Genomic DNA, 20,424 nt, shown 5'->3' on the forward strand with positions numbered 1-20,424 from the left:
GGGACACAAGGGAACTCTTGGGAGTGGTGGATATGTTTATTTACCTTGATTATGGTGATGACGGTTTCAGGAGTGTGTACATATTTCAAAATATATCAAATTATACACTTTAAATATGTGCAGTTTACTTTAAGTCAATTATCCCTCAATAAAACTTTTAAAAAGTGACAGAAATAGATGAAATGAGAGGCAAAATGTTGGTATTTACTGAATCTGGGTGATGAGGAGTACACTGTATTACTCCTCTGCTTTTCTGTATGTTTGCTATTTTCGTAAAAAAGATTTTGTTAAATCCCATCTAAAGACGTCCCTGGTGGCGTAGCAGTTAATATGCCTGCCAATGCAGGGGACACAGGTTTGAGCCCTGGTCCGGGAAGATCCCACATGCCACGGAGCAAGTAAGCCCATGCACCACAACTACTGAGCCTGCGCTCTAGAGCCTGTGAGCCACAACTACTGAGCCCGCGAGCCACAACTACTGAAGTCCGTGCGTCACAACTACTGAAGCCCACGCGCCTAGAGACCATGCTCCGCAAGAAGAGAAGCCACTGCAATGAGAAGCCCGCGCATTGCAACGAAGATCCAGTGCAGCCAAAAATAAATAAATAAAATTAATTAATTAAAAAAATAAAAGATTAAAAAAAAATCCCATCTATACCATTTACCAGCTATGTGAATTTGGTAAGTCACTTAAACTTCCTGAGCCTCCATTAACTAAAAAAGGGATTCATAATAAAATGCTCCTCCTGGGAACACTGTGACAAATGAAGGAGCTAATATGTGAGAGCCTGACACATTGCAAGTTCTGCTAAATGACAGCTTTCTCCCTTTACTGAACATCCTGGCCGTTACTGATTCCTCCCTCCTAAGTCTTACACCCCATAGCCTAGATCCACCACACTGACACTGTCATAAAGGTCCTGAATCTTTCAGATGTGCAAGCCTTGTTTCTGTAGGCAGAACAGAACAACGATTAAATATTGTGTTCTCAGAGTATAACAGCTTAGTTGTAAAACCTGGCTCCATCACTCGCTAGCAGAGAGATCTTGGGCAAATCACATGCCTTCTCCCTACTTAAATTCCTTTATCTGTGAAATGGTGAAAACAACAGTAACTACCTCATAGCATACTTATTAACACTGAGTAAAGAATGCCTGGAATATAATAAGCCCCATGTTTGTTGCTATTTATTAATTTTTTTAATTCAAAAACTGTTAGTTCTTTTGAGCTGTGAGCCACATATATTCAACTACTTTTGTTTCCCCAAAAGTGATTAGCAGATAGTAGCCATTTGTAATTGTTTAATGAACTTAAGACCAAACAGTATTGTCCCTACTCCAACAATTTTAAAAAAAGGAAAAAAAAAAAAGCTCACAGGATAATAGAATTTATAACACCTAAAGGTAAGTACTTACTATGTGTCAGCATTCTAATAAAGTCTTACATGTGTTACTATATTTTATCCTTACTACTACCCTGTGGTAATACTACTACTCCTCAAGAAGCACCTGAGACTTAGAAAATCTGAGATCTCACGGATAAAAAGCAGCAGTCCTAGGATTTGAAGTTGGGTCTAACTCTAGAGGGTGAGCCTAACACCACACTCTACGTAATGACTACTAAAGCACCATAAAAAGAGTCTGAGACATTTAACCATAATAAACCACGTTACGTTGGCTGTAAGCTCCTTGAGGTCTTGTGCCATGCTTCTTAAAATACTGTCTCTCACCACAGTGTACAGAGAAATCATTATACGTTTATACATAGAAATTCTGAACAGATAAACTTTCAGAGACAAGAACAAAATTACACAAAGTTACTACAGATGTCATTAACTGTCGCTGATCCTAGAAACGCTTTAGGCAAATCACTGCAGAACAGCCTTTAGAGATTGTCTTCAGTGGAGGAGCTTCTCAACTTTCCAAGTATCAGGCATTCAAGAAATATTTGAGGAACGAAAACATGCTACATCTAATTTTAAAGACCATGCTTTGCTTACCTTCAAATATCACCATGCAAAGACAAACAGGGAAAAGCCATCTCCTGAACACCAAGTACTACATATGAGTTAAGAGTTGTCAACAAAGCTGACAGGACAAACTAAAGTTAGCATTTAAAACTGAGATGAGTTTATGAAACATCAGCCAACTGTCACAGAATTACAATCAAGATAAACCTGTATACTCCCCTGGTTTCTTCAGCATAGATTTTTGGCAAGATTCTCACAACTGAAGCCAAATCACCTGATGAATATCCATAGTAATACAGGAGCACGAAACTATAAAAACAAAAACTCTGAGACCTCACCCTTACCAGACAACTGGAAATGATGAGACTTCCTGAGACCCTGGAGCCCAGAGCAGCAACCTTTTCAAGGAGACTTATTGCACCTCGCTACCCAACAGCATCAACTTCCCAGATTCAAATTCTAAACTTCTTGGGTATTAGAGGCAAAACCACTATGGCAGATTTAAGAATTTCTTGATGAAGTAGTCATACCTAAAATGAATTACAAGAATGAATTAATGGGCCCCTACCTTTCTTACTTTCTAGATATGTCATTCAACACTCCCACACATACTATCCTTAATCCAGCCTTGCTGAACTGCTGATACTTGCCAGCATTTCCCATACTCTCTCCTGCCTCCTACCTTTAACCTATCATCCCTCTCCCTAGGTTGTCCTCAGCTACATATGTCCTGACCAACTCTTAGTCTTCTAGACTCTTGGAATCCACCCCCAATACTCCTCTGTGCACTCAAGCACCAGGGCATATCTATGTCAAAGCAGGACCACACTATATTGAAGCTTGTTGCTTAGTGAGAGCTTCCCAACCTCCTACCATTTCTGGCTCAATAAATATTTACTTCTGTCTGAATGAATGAATTCGAATTCTATGCAAATTACTAGAACAATTATATTGATCATTAAAAAAGTGATTTTTTGGGTTTCCCTGGTGGCACAGTGGTTGAGAGTCCGCCTGCCGATCAAGGGGATGCAGGTTCGTGCCCCAGTCCAGGAAGATCCCACATGCCGCAGAGCAGCTGGGCCCATGAGCCATGGCCACTGAGCCTGTGTGTCTGGAGCCTGTGGTCCACAACGGGAGAGGCCACAACAGTGAGAAGTCCGTGTACCGCAAAAAAAAAAAAAAAAAAAAGTAATTTTTTGTTGTTGTTGTTGTTCCTTTGGCTACGCTGTGCGGCATGAGGGATCTTAGTTCCTGACCAGGAATCGAACCCATGCCCCCTGCTGTGGAAGCACAGAGCGTTAACCACTGGACCGCCAGGGAAGTCCCCCTTAAAAATGTGATTTAGGGACTTTCCAAGTGGTCCAGTGGTTAAGAATCCGCCTTCCAAAGCAGGGGATGTGGGTTCAATCCCTGGTCAGGGAACTAAGATCCCACGTGCCACAACTACAGAGCCCACGTGCTCTGGAGCCCACATGCCACAACTAGAGAGACACCTGCGGGCCGCAACAAAGACCGGACGCAGATAAAAATAAATAAATAAATAGCATTAGGAACTGGCAAAGTAAATTACAAGAGTCAAGTATTTCTCTCCTGCCATCTCAAAATGCATCGTAAAGTTTAATCCTTTAGCTTTACAGTTAACCATGCTCTTTGCTTACTAAAGCAACATCACACCAATCTCCAAAATCAATTCCCCTATCTTTAATTTTTTTTAAGTTATTTTATTGAAGTATAGTTGATTTACAATGTTGTGTGAACTACTACTGTACAGCAAAGTGATAGTTACACATACAAGTACATTCTTTTTCATACTCTTTTCCTTTATGGTTTATCATAGGATATTGAATATAGTTCCCTGTGCTGTACAGTAGGACCCTGCTGTTTATCCCTCTATCTTCTATTTCAAAGACAAAATTCTCATATTGAAAATATCAACTTTTTGACATAAAATCATCAGAAAGATTCTAATGATTCATCAAAATATTGATGATGCTTGAAAAGCAATACTGTGTTTAAATGAGACCTAGAAATGTTTTTCTCAAAAAGGAGTGAATTATCAAAGGAAATACAGTAGGCCCTCTGTATCCATGCCTTTCGCATCCGCAGATTCAACCAACCACGTATCAAAATTTCACAGATACAGTATAATGACTGTATTTATTCATTATACTACACCATTTTATATGACGGACTTGAGCATCAGCAGATTTGGTATCTGTGAGGGCTCCTGGAACCAAACCTCTGTAGATACTGAAAGTGAACTGTAATGAAAGGTTACGTCCAGGTACATAAATTTCTACCTTGATATTACCATATTAATAAGTTACTAATAACTGAGTTAGAATGGTTGTCAGACTTTATAAACACTACAGATAGACATATACCATGTAATTACAGCCTAACATATAGGCTGTACTTGTGTGTCACTTTAATAAAAGCACTTTTATTAGACCACTTCTCAAGGTTTTCAAAGTACTTTGAGTTAAATACTACCTAAGAGACTGGTTCTCAATCTTCATATTCAATATTCTTTCTAAATAAGCATTTTACAAATACGTTAAAAATCTGAAATGAAATTATTCATATAATTTACATACATATATAGCCAATTTCAAAATATATAATGTCCTAATTATAATATAAAGGGAAAATAAAAGAAAATAAGACTGTATATTTCAGTATGTGAATACTTGGACATAACCATACCCCTACACAATGAAGTAGTCAGAGGTTTGAATCTATACATAGAATCACCATGGATGTGACAACTACAAATGCACACTGATCAAATGCCATAAAAGCCACTGGTGCCATTGATTTTACAAATCTTTATCTTCCAAGTTTATATCTTCCAAAATTAATGTATTAAAATCATGTAGGGCTTCCCTGGTGGCGCAGTGGTTGGGAGTCCACCTGCCGATGCAGGGGACACGGGTTCGTGCCCCGGTCCGGGAAGATCCCACATGCCGCGGAGCGGCTGGGCCCGTGAGCCATGGCTGCTGAGCCTGTGTGTCCAGAGCCTGTGCTCCGCAACAGGAAAGGCCACAACGGTGAGAGGCCCGCATACCGCAAAAAAAAAAAAAAAAAAAATCATGTAAAAAATGCTGTGTATTATATTTTTATGTAAATAAATGAAGTTCAGATCTAGGCTCAGATAATAGTAAGACTTTTAACCATTATATAATAGTGGCACCTACCCCAGTCACTGCATCAGCAACAGGTACAACAATATCACCCCCTACAAATTTCAAAAGCATCTTATAGGGGGGGATTTCACACTGTCCAGTTTCAGAACCCCTGCTCTAGGACAATTCCTACTATTTCTCAAAGGGTTAATGGGGTCTCCAAAATCCAAGTAGACCTAACTGTAGTCTGTATTTAAAACAATAATGAACATTAATTTACCATACATTTCTACTTGACAATCAACAGTGTTTCCTGTATTTGGCTATGTTATCTTTGGCTAATTCTTGAAGGGTAAAAGAAGGTCTAAGTCAAGAAAACTTTAGCCCCCTAACCAATCAGAGGAATGTAAGGCCAGTATAATTGGCTCTTAGTTTTCAAGATCCTTACTAAACATACTGATGGGGTAGTCTAACTAAAACTACAGGAGAGTGTATGGCTGATTCATTTTGTTATGAAGTGGAGGCTAACACAACAGTGTAAAGCAACCATACTCCAATAAAAATTAATTAAAAAAATTAAAAAAAGAACATAAGTCATCTATTACCTGGCAGAAAAGTTAAAGAAGGATCTTTTTTCTCCTGTATCTCCCAGCTTGGAGTGTGCATAAAGGAACTGATGGCTACAATTCACTTTTATTTCTGTCTGATACAGGAAAATAATGGTTCTCTTCTCAATTCCTCCTAGTTCCTTTCTAATCAGTAAAGAAAGAGAGGTGCATCAGTTCTAATATTTTAGAAAGAAAAAATGGCCCCCCAAGTTAAGAGATGCCTCATTCCTCTATGTCTTGATGATTTACAGTTTTTAAAAAATAATTCATATAATTGTTTTTAGAGCAGTTTTAAGTTTATGGAAAAATTGAGCAGAAAGTCTCCCCCACAGCTTCCCCTATTATTACCTCATATTAGTGCAACACATTTGATACAACTGATGAACCAATGTACTATTATTAAATGAAGTACATAGTTTTAAAAACAAAACAAAACAAAACAGGGCTTCCCTAGTGGCACAGTGGTTAAGAATCCACCTGCCAATGCAGGGGACATGGGTTCAAGCCCTGCTCTGGGAAGATCCCACATGCCGCGGAGCAACTAAGCCCGTGCGCCACAACTACTGAAGTCTGCCTGCCTAGAGCACGTGCTCCGCAACAAGAGAAGCCACTGCAATGAGGAGCCTGCGCACCGCAACGAAGAGTAGCCCCCACTCGCCACAACTAGAGAAAGCCCGCAAGCAGCAACGAAGACCCAACTCAGGCAAAAATTACTTAATTTTAAAATTCTTTTAAAAAACAAAACAAAAAACTACAGGGTAACTTGTAGCACTTAAGAGCTTCTTGCATAACACTTTTTAAAAAAAATTTTTATTGGAGTACAGTTGCTTTACAATGTTGTGTTAGTTTCTACTGTACAGCAAAGCAAATTAGCTATATGTATACATATACATTTTCTTTTTTTAACCTTTAATTTTATTTTTTTTAATTGATGTATAGTTTATTTACAATATGTTTCAGGTGTGCAACATAGTGATTCGATGTTTTTCTATATTATACTCAATTACACTCCATTTGAAGTTATTACAAAATAATGGCTGTATTTCTCTGTACTGTACAATATTTTTTAATAGATCTTTATTGGAGTATAATTGCCTCACAATACTGTTAGTTTCTGTTGTACACCAAAATGAATCAGCCATATGTATACATATGTTCCCATATCCCCTCCCTCTTGAGCCTCCCTCCTGAGCCTCGCTCCCATCCTCCCTATCCCACCCCTATACACATAACTTTTAAGGTAAGTATTGAGAGAGGGGGCATACTTACAAAATGTGCCGTGCTGTAATTAAAAATAGTATATCCTTTATCTGATCTAAAACTGACACTGTTGCTAAACAAATAAGGTAACAAATCACGTGGTAACAGATAAATCTTTTATAAAGATATTCTGAAGAAAATGAAATTACTGCTACATAATTGAAAATAAATATATTCTAGTTCTGGTTCCTATTTCCCTTAGTCACCCTTATTTTATAGGAGCATCACACACAAGAGTCCAGCCTGAGAAGTAACTCAGAGTTTCAGGTTGGAAGGTACCTTAGGAGTGACAGACCCTTCCTATTTTAAAGATAAGAAAACTAAGGCCCAGATGAATCAAGTAAATTACCCAGTTAACACAAAAACAAAGCCAGGACAGAAGTAAGATTTATTTCCAAGCAATTAACATACTCTATAATTATATTTTCTTTACCTTTTTTTTTTTTTCCTTCTTTTAAAGGAAATGTTCTTCACAGGGGTGCCTTAGCACAACAATCCTTCACAGGGTGACTCTAGCACAGGGTTAACCTAGTACAGTATCACTCTTTTGTTTGAGCATTAAGCAAATGATCAAAGGATGAGGACAAGCATGAAACTACTTATGAAAACAACTTTTCAAGGAAGCTATCAGAGGGCACAGGAACTTCAGTAGTGACAATTAGCTCAACTAAACACTTAGACTGTAATTACAAACCCATATCCTGCCAATTGTTCACGAGCAGAAAGAGAGGAAAGGGTTTAGATACTCTCAACTTCCCTAGCAATGTGCCAGCAGAACTACAGGATTTTACTTCTTTCAATCAAGTGATAAGTAGAAACCAACATAAACTTGTTAGACAGATGAACAAGTAGTTCACACAAAAACTTCTTTGGAAAATCATGGAAAAAAAATTTAAGAGAGATTTAAAGTGAATATTTTAAAAATATTAAATGCAATAGTATTTACCTAGCATTTATTTTACTACTATAAGATATAGCTAGAAGACAGGTTAATGTTCATAAAAGAACTGGAAGGGGCAGTGCACTTATCATGAACACCACATTTATTATCTCAACCTTCAGGTTTCAATAACGGACAATTTAAGTGACGGGATTTTGATTTACCTGGGTTTCTGTCCTTCCCCTCCCCCCACTTCTACTGTTCAAAGACAAGAAATCAGCCTTGTTTGCTGATTTGTTTACAATGAAGTATGCATTATACTGAACACTGAAAAACTGAACAATATAGAACTCCATTTGTTAAAGATGGTTATTTTATCTGAATTACTGTAATTCCATGTAAAAGGTCTCTCTAAAGTAATTCTACAAATTATTAAAGAATAACTGCTAAAACAGTACTGTATCCCTTATCATTTATATTGAAATAACATTCAAATTTATCCTCTTAAAATAGAAGGTGGGGGCTTCCCTGGCAATCCAGTAGTTACGAATCCACGCTTCCACTGCAGAGGGCATAGTTTTGATCCCTGGTCAGGGAATTAAGATCCTGCATGCCGCGTGGTGCGGCAAAAAAAAAAAAAAAAGGAGTGTGGTGTGGCAAAAAAAAAAAAAGAGGGGGACGGGGAGAAGGGGGAGGGAGAGGAGGAGGAGGCACTCTAAATAGCCTTTAGAAAATATTTGCAAATATGCACTGAGCCCTGAAAACTTTTTAAACCTACTAACCCAGTAATTTGCCTATTTAAAAACTTGAATTCAGGAAAATTTTCATACACAAAGCAAAAACATACAAACGTGACAAACTTGAAAATAACCTAACGGTCCAAATATCAAAAAATAGTTAAACAAACAATGATATACCCATTTGATGGCATATTAAGCAGCTATTTATACTGAAGTCTGTCATATGTGTACAATACTATGGACATGTTTATAGATGATATGGAGAGAGTAAAATGTAAAGCAGTACAAAAAGTATAATTAGAATTCTGTTAACTGTAAAAAGGAAAAAATCATATGTACAATCTAATGCATGGAAATTTAGGCTGGAAAACCAGAGGCTGAGAGGCGGAAAGGGAGGAAGGGGGAATTAGATGAAGTTAGTCAAAAGTATAACCTCCCAGTTATAAGATGAATAAGTACTAGAGATGTAATGTACACATGATGAAAATAACTAACACTACTATACATTATATATGAAAGTTGTTGAGAGTAAATCCTAAGAGTTCTCATAAGGAAAAAAATGTATATTTTTTCTATTTCTTTAATATTGTGTCAATATGAGATAACAAATTTTCATTAAATCTACTGTGGTAATCATTCCATGATGTATGTAAGTCAAATCATTATGCTGTATGACTTATACAGTGCTGGATATCAACTATATCTCAACAAAACTAAAAGAACAAAAGAAAGAAAGAAATTAAAGATGGAAGGAAATATACTAATATAGTTCAAAAGTAACTATAGGGGCTTCCCTGGTGTTGCAGTGGTTGAGGGTCCACCTGCCGATGCAGGGGACACGGGTTTGTGCTCCAGTCCGGGAGGATCCCACGTGCCGCGGAGCGGCTGGGCCCATGAGCCATGGCCGCTGAGCCTGCGCGTCTGGAGCCTGTGCTCCACAACGGGAGAGGCCACAGCAGTGAGAGGCCCATGTACAGCAAACAAAAAACAACAACAAAAAAAGTAACTATAAATAAATATGTTTTTTCAATGTTTCATTAATGAGAGCATACAGATTACATACTTTTTTAAAAAGCTCTATTATTCAAGACACTTAGAATAGTCCAAAGGAAGAACTCAGATTACAGCTAGGCTACCTATTCTTAATATGTCGGTGTTCATCAGTATTTCCAAAGTCAGATTTTCATTCTTAGTAGTTAACGTTAATATAAACAGAATACATTTATAAGTACTTAACATGCCTCTATAAAACAAGTATATTTCTTATAAGCCAGATTTATTTCAATCTCTATGAATGCAGAGCAATTTTTTAAAACCACAACACAATACACCAAGACAGCTTCTGTGTCTAACCTAAACACTGACAAAACTAACTCCTGTATTGCTTAAGCAATTCCTCTCTTTTAAAACTTTTCCCAACAAGCAACCTATAATGCACAAACAGCTGGTAATCACAGTAAATATCCTGAAGAGGTAAGTATATATCTAAAACTGAAATAGTACAGGGAATTCCCTGTCAATCCAGTGGTTAGGACACCAAACTTCCACTGCAGGGGGCCCGGGTTCGATCACTGGCTGGGGAACAAAGATCCCACAAGCCACATGGCATGGCAAAAATAAAATTTTTTTTTCAAATTTCAAAATCGTACAAATTTAAATGAAATATATAATATTACTAAATTCCCCTCCAAAAACCAGATTACTATCCTAAGATCTTAAAAGACACAGCTCCAAAGCATAAACTTCAAATTCAATAAAGGAATCATTTCATAAAATTATCTAGTATGTAAATGTTACATTTTCTATTTTGAATCTTTAAAATAAAGTCTAATCTTAAGTCACTGAACCCGTCATTCTGTCATTATCTTTAATCTAGTATAAAGTTCCAGATCCACGAAGATTTATTAATGAAACACTAAGTAGTCCTTTTTGTAATATTGTTTCACCAACATATTTTTTGTATAGCTTGGATTTCATAACCTTAGATAACTAATTTATGAATAAGAACTTTCCACCCTGCAAAGCTAAAGGATTAAATAAAACAGCACATACAGAAAAGAACTTTGCATAGCACTTCACATAAAAAAGCACTCAAGGGACTTCCCTGGCAGTGCACTGGTCAAGACGTTGCACTTCCACTGCAGGGGACGTGGGTTTGATCCCTGCTTGGGGAACTAGAATCCCGTATGCCATGTGGCAAAAAACAAACAACAAAACACAAAATCTCAATAACTGATGACATATTAATTTACAGTGAGACCAGTTTCTTCCCAACAAAAGGAAAAGCCATGCCTCCTATTCACAGCATAAATCATCAGTCTTGTTTGCTTGATGTGAAAGAAATTAAAACAGTAATTCTTAAAAGGTGGTCTCTAGTGATCTACAGGTGGTTTGCTCACATGCATTTCCCAAAATTAATAAAATTTTCTACAAAAATCCCACAACACAACTCTATGCTAGCAGAGCTGTGCTGTTCAATTTCCCTTGGGTAACAGTTAATGGGATGCTTCCAAATCTTAGCAAATATATTTTTACTTCACTTCTGCTACAGCATTTACTTTTGTTAAGTATTTATTGTTAGTATCATGTTGTATCATTCACCTTAGTTCAGTGGCTCAAAACTAATTCAAAGAGACCAAAATCAGAGAGGCAAAAATTAAAGTTACATTCCTTGTAACAAGACAAACACAATTTCACAACTCCAAAAAAAAAGGTTCCAATGATAATACTCGGAGAGAAAGCAGAACAAGCTACTGCAAAATTCCTTCACCAAGAGGGGAGAGAGCAGAAGCAAGAAGAACTACAGTCCTAACAGCCTGTGGAACAAAAACCACATTCACAGAAAGACAGACAAGATGAAAAGGCAGAGGGCTATGTACCAGATAAAGGAACAAGATAAAACCCCTGAAAAACATCTAAATGAAGTGGAGATAGGAAACCTTTCAGAAAAAGAAATCAGAATAATGATAGTGAAGATGATCCAGGACCTCGAAAAAAGAAAGGAGGCAAAGATCAAGAAGATGCAAGAAATGTTTAACAAAGACCTAGAAGAATTAAAGAAAAGCAGAGTCGAACAATACAATAACTGAAATGAAAAATACACTAGAAGGAATCAATAGCAGAATAAGTGAGGCAGAAGAACGGATAAGTGACCTGGAAGACAGAATGGGGGAATTCACTGCCACGGAACAGAATAAAGAAAAAAGAATGAAAAGAAATGAAGACAGCCTTAGAGAACTCTGGGACAACATCAAATGCACCAACATTCACATTATACAGATCCCAGAAGGAGAAGAGAGAGAGAAAGGACCCGAGAAAATATCTTCAAAAGAAAGCTAGTGTAGCAATACTCATATCAGATAAAATAGACTTTAAAATAAAGAATGTTACAAGAGACAAAGAAGGACACTACATAATGATCAAGGGATCAATCCAAGAAGAAGATATAACAATTATAAATATATATACACCCAACATAGGAGCACCTCAATACATAAGGCAACTGCTAACAGCTATAAAAGAGGAAATCGACAGTGACACAATAACTGTGGGGGAACTTTAACAGCTCACTTACACCAATGGACAGATCATCCAAACAGAAAATTAATATGGAAACACAAGCTTTAAATGACACAACAGACCAGACAGATTTAATTGATATTCTACAACATTCCATCCAAAAACAGCAGATTACACTTTCTCCTCAAGTGCACACAGAACATTATCCAGGATAAATCACATTTGGGTCACAAATCAAGCCTCAGGAAATTTAAGAAAATTGAAATCATATCATGCATCTTGTCTGACCACAATGCTATGAGATTAGAAATCAATGACAGGGAAAAAAACGTAAAAAACACAGACATATGGAGGATAAACAATATGTTACTAAATAACCAAGAGATCACTGAAGAAATCAAAGAGGACATCAAAAAATATCTAGGGACAAATTACAACGAAAACACAATCCAAAACCTATGGGATGCAGCAAAAGCAGTTCCAAGAGGGAAGTTTATAGCAATACAAGTCTACCTCAAGAAATAAGAAAAATTTCAAATAATCTAACCTTACACCTAAAGGAACTAGAGAAAGAAGAACAAACAAAACACAAAGTTAGCAGATGGAAAGAAATCATAAAAATCAGAGCAGAAATAACTGAAATAGAAACAAAGGAAACAATAGCAAAGATCAATAAAACTAAAAGCTGGTGCTTAGAGAAGACAAACAAAATTGATAAACATTTAGCCAGACTCATCAAGAAAAAGAAGGAGGGCCTCCCTGGTGGCACAGTGGTTACGAATCTGCCTGCCAATGCGCAGGGGACATGGGTTCAAGCCAAGGTCCAGAAAGATCCCACATGTTGCACAGCAGCTAAGCCCGTGCACCACAGCTACTGAACCTGCGTTCTAGAGCTGGCAAGCCACAACTACTGAGCACAAGTGCCACAACTGCTGAAGCCTACGTGCCTAGAGCCGGTGTTGCATAACAAAGAGAAGCCACCACAATGAGAAGCCCATGTACAGCAACGAAGAGTAGCCCTTGCTCACCGCAACTAGAGAAAGCCCGTGCGCAGCAACAAAGATCCAATGCAGCCATAAAAAATAAATAAACAAATAAATAAAATTTTTTAAAAAAAAGAAAAAGAGGGAGAGGACTTAAATCAATAAAATGAGAAATGAAAAAGGAGAAACTACAACAGACACTGCAGAAATATAAAGCATCATAAGAGACTACTATAAGCAACTCTATACCAATAAAATGGACAACCTGGAAGAAATGGACAAATTCTTAGAAAGGTATAACCTGCCAAGACTGAACCAGGAAGAAACAGAAAATAAGAACAGAACAAACACAAGTAATGAAATTGAAACTGTGATTAAAAATCTTCCAACAAACAAAAGTCCAGGACCAGATGGCTTCACAGGTGAATTTTATCAAACATTTAAAGAAGAGCTAACACCCATCCTTCTAAAACTCTTCCAAAAAATTGCAGAGGAAGTAATACTCCCAAACTCATTCTATGAGGCCACCATCACCCTCATACCAAAACCACACAAAGATACTACAAAAAAAGAAAATTACAGACCAATATCACTGATAAATATAGATGCAAAAATCCTCAACAAAATGCCAGCAAACAGAATCCAACAGCACATTAAAACGATCATACACCATGATCAAGTGGGATTTATCCCAAGTATGCAAGGATTCTTCAATATACACAAATCAATCAATGTGATACACCATATTAACAAATTGAAGAATAAAAACCATATGATCATCTCAGAAAGAGATGCAGAAAATGCTTTTGACAAAATTCAACACCCATTTATGATAAAAACTCTCCAGAGAGTGGGCATAGAGGGAAACTACCTCAACATAATAAAGGCCATATACGACAAACCCACAGCAAACTTCATTCTCAATGGTGAAAAACTGAAAGCATTTCCTCTAAGATCAGGAACAAGACAAGGATGTCCACTCTTGCCACTATTATTCAACATAGTTTTGGAAGTCCCAGCCACAGCAATCAGAAAAGAAAAAGAATTAAAAGGAATACAAATTGGAAAAGAAGAAGTAAAACTGCACTGTCTGCAGATAACATGACACTATACACAGAGAATCCTAAAGATGCCACCAGAAAACTACTAGAGCTAATCAATGAATTTGGAAAAATTGCAGGATACAAAATTAATGCACAGAAAACTCTTGCATTCCTATACACTAATGATGAAAACTCTGAAAGAGAAATTAAGGAAACACTCCCATTTACCATTGCAACAAAAAGAATGAAATACCTAGGATAAACCTACCTAGGAAGACAAAAGACCTGTATGCAGAAAACTGTAAGACACTGATGAAAGAAATTAAAGATGATACCAACAGATGGAGAGATATACCATGTTCTTGTATTAGAAGAATCAATATTGTGAAAATGACTACACTACCAAAGCAATCTACAGATTCAATGCAATCCCTATCAAATTACCAATGGCATTTTTTACAGAACTAGAACAAAAAATCTTAAAATTTTTATGGAGACACAAAAGACCTCAAATAGCCTATACAGTCTTGAGGGAAAAAAACAAAGTTGGAGGAATCAGACTCCCTGACTTCAGACTATACTACAAAGCTACAGTAATCAAGACAATATGGTTCTGGCACAAAAACAGAAATATAGATCAATGGAACAGGATAGAAAGCCCAGAGATAAACCCACACACCTTTGGTCAACTTATCTATGACAAAAGAGGCAAGGATATACAATGGAGAAAAGACAGTCTCTTCAGTAAGTGGTGCTGGGAAAACTGTACAGCTACATGTAAAAGAATGTAATTAGAAAACTCCCTAACACCACACACAAAAATAAATTCAAAATGGGTTCGACGGCTTCCCTGGTGGCGCAGTGGTTGAGAGTCTGCCTGCCGATGCAGGGGACACAGGTTTGTGCCCTGGTCCAGGAGGATCCCACATGCTGCGGAGCGGCTGGGCCTGTGAGCCATGCCCGCTGAGCCTGTGCGTCTGGAGCCTGTGCTCCACAACGGGAGAGGCCACAGCAGTGAGAGGCCCGCGTACCGCAAAAAAAAAAAAAAAAAAAAAAATGGCTTCAAGACCTAAATGTAAGACCAGACACTATAAAACTCTTAGAGGAAAACATAGGAAGAACACTCTTTGACATAAATCACAGCAAGATCTTTTTTGATCCACCTACTAGAGTAATAGAAATAAAAACAAAAATAAACAAATGGGACCTAATGAAACTTAAAAGCCTTTGCAAAGCAAAGTACAAACAAAACGAAAAGACAACCCACAGAATGGGAGAAAATATTTGCAAATGAATCAACAGACAAATGATTAATCTCCAAAATATATAAACAGCTCGTACAGCTCAATATTAAAAAAAAAAACCCAATCAAAAAATGGGCAGAAGACATAAACAGACATTTCTCCAAAGAAGACATACAGATGGCCAAGAAGCACATGAAAAGCTGCTCAACATCACTATTAGGAAATGCAAATCAAAACTACAATGAGGTATCACCTCACCCCAGTTAGAATAGGCATCATCAGAAAATCTACAAACAACAAATGCTGGAAAGGGTGTGGAGAAAAGGGAATCCTCTTGCACTGTTGGTAGGAATGTAAATGGATACAGCCACTGTGGAGAACAGTTTGGAGGTTCCTTAAAAATCTAAAAATAGAATTACCATATGACGCAGCAATCCCACTACTGGGCACATACCCAGAGAAAAACCATAATTCAAGAAGACACATGCACCCCAACATTCAATGCAGCACTATTTACAATAGGCAAGTCATGGAAGTGACCTAAATGCCCATCGACAGACAAATGGTAAAAGAAGATGTGGTACATATATGCAATGGAATATTACTCGGCCATAAAAAGGAACGAAATTGGGTCATTTGTAGAGACGTGGATGGATCTATAGACTGTCATACACAGTGAAGTTAGTCAGAAAGAAAAAAACAAATATCATGTATTAACACATGTATGTGGAACCTAGAAAAACGGTACAGATGAACCGGTTTGCAGGGCAGAAATAGTGACACAGATGTAGAGAAGAAACATATGGACACCAAGGGGGGAAGAGCGGGGCCAGGTGTGGTGGGATGAACTGGGAGATTGGGATTGACATATATATACTAATATGTATAAAATGGATAACTAATAAGAACCTGCTGTATAAAAAAATAAAATTCTAAAATTCAAAACGAAAAAAAAGAAAATTCCTTCATCAAACTACACACTAGGCGCTGCATAATATCAATGGCATAGAACTTGACAGAGCAATTACTACCTCGTGTGTACATTAGTAGACATTTTGCTTTATGAAGGCCAAAACCCCTGGAGTATCTATCACAGCTCCCGAGAGAGAAGTGTTCAGTGACTTTTTGTTCTGTTTGTGAATGAAAAGCCATGCAACCAGAGCAAGGATTTTTCATTTGGTTTGTTTTTTGTGAGCCATGATGTAGAATCAAAAATAGCAGCTGCATGTACTTCTCATGGAATTTAAGTTACCAACACAACATCCCTGTGTCAGTCTTTACTTGTAGTCAATGCATTCACAAGTGATCTAACTACAGATACAGGCATCTGACTATGGTCTACTACAGTTGTATCTGAGGGTTTACATATTTTTTAGCATGTAAATATCAAGCTATTTTTTTATCACAAATGAACTTCCTTTATATTATAGTTAAAGCATATTTTTCTTATGTGTGTAAGTAGATTATGTTACCTATAAATTTCTTTTCAGTATAGTAAAACAAGTATTACAAAACATACTACAAAAAGGGGGTTGGGTCTAACAGGGTTTAGAATCTTTACTATAAACTTCTTTAAGATTCTTTATACATATTGCAAAACTTCTTAGAAAGGTACTTTCAAGAAAGGTTTTACCAATTTGTATCCCCACTACATTAATGGATGTACACAGTATCCATCAACAGAACTGTAATAAAGCTTTTTAATCTTAGTCAATTATTTGAAGTTATCTGAGTTAATCTGCATTTCTGATTACTTGCAAAATCAAAATTTTTTTAAAGACTACAAGAACTCCATGGGGAGGGAGAGAACAGGCAGAGTGTAGGAGGGTAAGAAACCATTCCCAAAGAACTGTCTTACAACAGATTTTTGAGTTCAGGCCTTGCTCTTTGCCTTGCTGCTGCTGCTGTATTTCAGTATACAATAACACAGCAGGGCTTCCCTGGTGGCACAGTGGTTACAGAATCTGCCTGCCACTGCAGGGGACATGGGTTCCATCCCTGGTCCGGGAAGATCCCACATGCCGCGGAGCAACAAAGCCCGGGCGCCACAACTACTGAGCCCGCGTGCTGCAACTACTTATGCTTGAGTGCCTAGAGCCCATGCTCCGCAACAAGAGAAGCCACCACGATGAGAAGCCCGCACACTGCAACGAAGAGTAGCCCCTGCTCACCACAACGAAGAGTAGCCCTGCTCGCCACAAGTAGAGAAAGCCCTCAGACAGCAAGGAAGTCCCAACGCGGCCAAAAATTTAAAAAAATAATAATAACACAGCAGACTGAGCCCAGTACTATAGGGGTGAGTGGACAGATAACATGAAGGCTGCCCCAGAGCTCTTCTGGAGAAAGAAGGAGACCCAACAGAAGCATTACTTGGGACCACCCACAACATCGTGACTCCCTCTCCCTCTCCCAAGTCCTTATACACTCAAAGCAGTGGGCAACTGCTGAAAAGAGAAGAGGGTTATTTTCAATCTCTCCATATTTTGGTTTTAGGCATGTGGCTTATCAATAAAATTTGCCTGAGATGTTAAAAAATCAAAAATTTTTTATATTTACTAGAATTTGTATTTCTGTATATGTTTGATCACACTGATGTAATTTATGTTAGAGGTCATTTCATTTCAACATTGTCTTCTTGCATTTCATAGTGAATGATACTGCATGAAAATGTTAGAACTGAGTTGTGATTTTATTGACTTGTTGCTTGCTTACCTTAGGCTTTTAAACTTTTAATATATTAAAGTCTACTATCCAAATAAACTGAATACTTCAGTATCTTAGATTATTTGCTTTGAGAATAATTCTTATTGTGATAAAATAGAGCACCCCACAATAAAATCCTGTTTTCCAAGAGAAAAAAAATTCCAAATACACTCCAGTTCCAAATATTCATCTGCAGTAAATTTAAATTAAACTACAGTTTATCAGATAATGTAATGTCCTAAGTGGACTTCACAGAATGCTGACATATCTATTTGTCATTCATGTTATATTAAAAAATTATTAGGAACTACGTTTTTTCCATTTTAATTGTATTGCTGCTGCTAGTTTTTTCCTTAAAAAATTCCATTCTCAGCATACTCTGTGTACTAACATAATGTATTCAGTATTCAAATAAAAGACATTCTGTTTTTAAAATAAATTAAATCAAACTAAACCAACTGTTGTCACCCATGGCCCATTTTGGAGTGTCAGTGTTTTTCATTTCTAACTGGTATGGTATCTTTCTCTGAGGATTTTTATGTGGTAAGAATTTAGGCCTCTCCAAAATCAGTCAAGGCTAATCCCAGAAGCCTATCATCTAAGAACTCACAATCTTGAAGGTCACACAGAGCAGCAGAGTCTGAGCAGTAGTCTACGCTTTAAGACAGGTTTAGAAATGCAGTGAATCTCAAAATGCATGTGGAATGTCAAACCACAGCGTGCTCTACAATTCATACTTTTTACCCTACCTTTTTCTTGCTCCTTCCACTGATAATCTCTGAACAAATAATAAGGTTTGAAACAAGCCATATAAATTAGAATTAGTTAAAAGATACTAAAGAATTTTAAATAACTACCACATTCCCAACAACTTTTTAAGTCATTATTGTCAGATAAAAGTATAAATAGAAATTTAGATACATAATCCATAACAATGACGCCAATGGGGAGTGGAGACAGGTCATTATTGGTATTATTTCTTCAGACCAAATGGGCTAATGAAAAAATTTAATTCAGCAGATTCCCAGGTCTAAAGAATGTTAACAATCTTCCTACAAAGATTATAAAAATAAAAAGTCACATCACCCCACTATTCCAATAGATTGTATACTGCTAACCTCTTTAAGATACTCAATTTAAAATTATTTAAGTGGTTTTGATTCAAATATTTAATTTTTATTAAATAATGCTAATTAATTTTTTTCAGTGTTCCTAGTTTTCAGTCTGCTCTCCTGTATTCTAATCTAAATGTTCAATCATACTTACCAACAAGAAAGAAATAATAAATTATTCTAATTGGGTATATATTACCAAGAAAGATATATTTCATCCCTACAATGTTCTCCCTTCACCCTGTCCCTTCTCTTCCACTTCCAAATGAATAGTGTTTGGGGCATGGGAACTGTTAAACCTACTTCAATCACTGGTAGACTGTTACCACGTTTTAGGGTGATTATTTTCCTAAATATATCATATTAATAGGACAAAGACTTACTACTAATATCTACTATAAAATATGGTGACCTTCTGTAGCCATTGAAGATACAGCTGAGGGAATTCTCCTACATGATGAGCAAGTACTTTCTTTCTATTTTAAAATATTTTTCTTGTTTAAAATAATATATAAACAGAAAAGTAACAAACGAATTCCTGTAAAACAAACCACAAGCCAGGTCAAGAATTAGAACACTGCCAGCACCTCAGAGACTCCTTGGATGTTTGTTCCAGATACCAACCCCCTCCCTCATCTCTCAGGAATTCTGACTTCTGTGCAGCCCATTTTTGCATTTTAATCATTTTAGGCAATAGCACTAAAGTGAAGCAAATAATTCTGGCTTACTGGATACAATTTTGTACCTATCATGGGATACATATTTTAGACAAAGGTTTCATAGTCTGGACAACTGCTTCTGTTTTTCAATCCAGTAGCAATGGAACCAACAGACTAACTAGGGTGGGGTTTTTTGGTTTTTTTAAATGACAACAAACCTTCATTCAAGACATGGTATTCAATCAATCCTGGTACTTGTTCATAACAAGTGACATCAAATAATCAGCAATGACTGTATAGCAAAGGGTACCCACATATAAGTGCTGTGAGAGTGAGTCATGAGCCAGACTGTACAAGTGTGTAGTGATGCTGGTGAGTAACTAACCAACATCTAGGAACTGATCCAGTGCCAGAAAGCCATCTGAATGGCAAACAGTAACATGAGAAGAATGTTAAATAGCTTACAGCTGTAGAAAAAGCACTATCCCAGGCTCTGAACCTTTTAGTTATTTCCGTCTGCTGTCATTTTGAACATAAGTTGTACGATGTAAAAATTAAATGAGAGTCCTAAAATACTAG

At 37.0% G+C, this 20,424-nt stretch overlaps 1 protein-coding gene across 4 annotated transcripts in view; it reads right to left on the bottom strand.

Annotated features, from left to right (window-relative positions):
- The window catches only part of PIK3CB (phosphatidylinositol-4,5-bisphosphate 3-kinase catalytic subunit beta), a 195,625-nt gene that overhangs the window by 108,961 nt on the left and 66,240 nt on the right, over positions 1 to 20,424 (bottom strand). The window contains exon 1 of one of the 4 annotated variants that reach the window (XM_032630190.1): positions 2,314 to 2,474. The exons of the other annotated variants lie outside the window; for them this stretch is intronic. The gene's annotated coding sequence lies outside the window, so the exon portion shown is untranslated. Of the gene's footprint in view, positions 1 to 2,313; positions 2,475 to 20,424 lie in introns of those variants that run through there. 4 annotated transcript variants of the gene reach the window in all.

Source organism: Phocoena sinus, chromosome 4 (assembly GCF_008692025.1).
Source record: "Phocoena sinus isolate mPhoSin1 chromosome 4, mPhoSin1.pri, whole genome shotgun sequence".
NCBI lineage: Eukaryota > Metazoa > Chordata > Mammalia > Artiodactyla > Phocoenidae > Phocoena > Phocoena sinus.